Source organism: Bombina bombina, chromosome 2 (assembly GCF_027579735.1).
Source record: "Bombina bombina isolate aBomBom1 chromosome 2, aBomBom1.pri, whole genome shotgun sequence".
Lineage (NCBI taxonomy): Eukaryota > Metazoa > Chordata > Amphibia > Anura > Bombinatoridae > Bombina > Bombina bombina.
Window position 1 is genome coordinate 770,040,573 of NC_069500.1, and position 2,056 is coordinate 770,042,628.

Sequence of the window (2,056 nt, forward strand, 5' to 3'; positions counted from 1 at the left end):
TGCAACATTCACTAAAAAAAAAACCTCCTCCAAACCCCGATGATCTAAACGTCAGATCAGACATAGTTTTCCCTTGCCGACCCTCGCAGGGGATGTCCTGGTGGAATTATAGTAAAAAAAGGGGCAGTCCCTGTGAGTGGCTAGATGTCTTGAAAGTAATGGAGCTCGCTGGAGCGAAGTTAGTAGTGCCTGGGGACAAACTTTAAAAAGTACATTTCAGAAGTTCCCAGAGTGGGTGCGCTGTGCTGGTTCCCCAAGAGTCTCAGACCACATCAGTGTCTCCACTTAGATACACAGACACCTTTTTAGTACATAAGAATTTGATCATCACTTGGGGCAGAAATATCTCAACTCAGCGATCAGTTATATTCCCTATTCCTTTAAATGCTAAAATGGTGGGTGGGTTTGATAGTGGTTATAAAAGAGACTATACGGTTCCTCAGGAAAAAAAAATCCATAGTCAATGGTTAGCTACTTAAAGTGACAAGTTTAGAGACCTAGTAGTTGGCAGTTTTGCTGGATGGCTTTAATATGCACAATTGTCACACTTTATTTACTCATCAGTATGTATATCAGACCTCCTTATACCACTAACCCCATTTGAAAGTATGTGCGCTAACAGCGATGTAAATAGGAGTCCTGTGTCACAGACTTTTACAAGCGCCTTACAGTCATACACTACTAGATTAGATAGAGAACTGGTACTTAATCTAGAGAGACTGGGACGGAATATTTAAACACACTTGTAAGTCTTATATTTCCCCGCAGATTCTAGAACTTCATTTTAAAATACTATTCTGATGGTACTTGACCCTTTTCCAGCTTAGTGTCATTTATCCAGGACCCTCCTGGGTATGTTGGAGGGGCTGTGGGGAGTGCGATAGTTTACTACACGTGATGGTATTATACACAGATTATGCCTCTTTGGCAGGAGCTTAGTCCTTGCAAATGATTTCTCTCAAACTCCTAAAATAGCCTTGTTGAACAACCTTCCCAATCTCTCATGCAAACTTAGATTACTTATATTACATATAGGACTGAATGTAGCTAAATCCCTAATTCTGCGTTGACCTCCTCCAGGGATATGTGGATAGCTAGGGACTCAGAGGAATATGGGTACCTAAAACATAATAAATCTGCATCCTTTTTGGAAATGAAATTTTATTGGGATGACTCCTGATTTATCAAGCCCTTCACCTGCCTACGACTGCAGGTTCTCACAAGAGAATCTGCAGTCCGTATTTATCAAGCAGCGGTCATCAGACTGCTGCTTCCTAGACTCTTCTCCACCTCTTAGATTGACAGCTACTGCAAAATAGTGCTCATATGCAATCTTAAATTCCAGCAGCAGATTGCTGCCTGCCACAGGCAAACTGGGAAAGACAGGGGCGAAGATGTATGCCCCTGTCCACCCCAGTTTGATAAATCGAGCCCTTAAAGGCATTAAAAACGCACAAATCCTCACTCATAACCCTGTCTTAATTGGCCAGTAGAGGACAACATGGATGCCTTAAGGCATTTGTTGGGAGGGTCCCCCCTTTATATATATATATATATATATATATATCCCTTGCCCCCTTTTTTTTTTTTTATTACCCACTCCTTTATTTTCTAATTACTTATCTAATGGCACATTCTATTCCGTTATGTATGAGCATATTAACTTTTAAAGGTAGTAACTGGTCTAAGGAACTTTATTGGGGACTGTATGAGCCACTGTAAGCAACTGTTTCTGGACTTAAAGGCACTTATACAAGTACATTGTAATTACTGTATTTTATACCAATCAGTGTTTATGCCTTTGTTTGTAATTCTAATCAATAAAAATTAACACCAAAATTTAAAAAAAACAACAACATAGTTCTCCACTTGCATGCAATAGATAAGAGTTAATTGTATGTAAAGCTGATGATGGAAAGCCCTTATAAAAAAAAAAAAAAGCCTGGGTTCTCTTTTTTACACCTCCCCTGGAAGGTTAATTTCTTTTCATACTATATATATATATATATTTTTAACAGAAACATCAACTATTTTGAACAACAAAATAAAAAAAGAG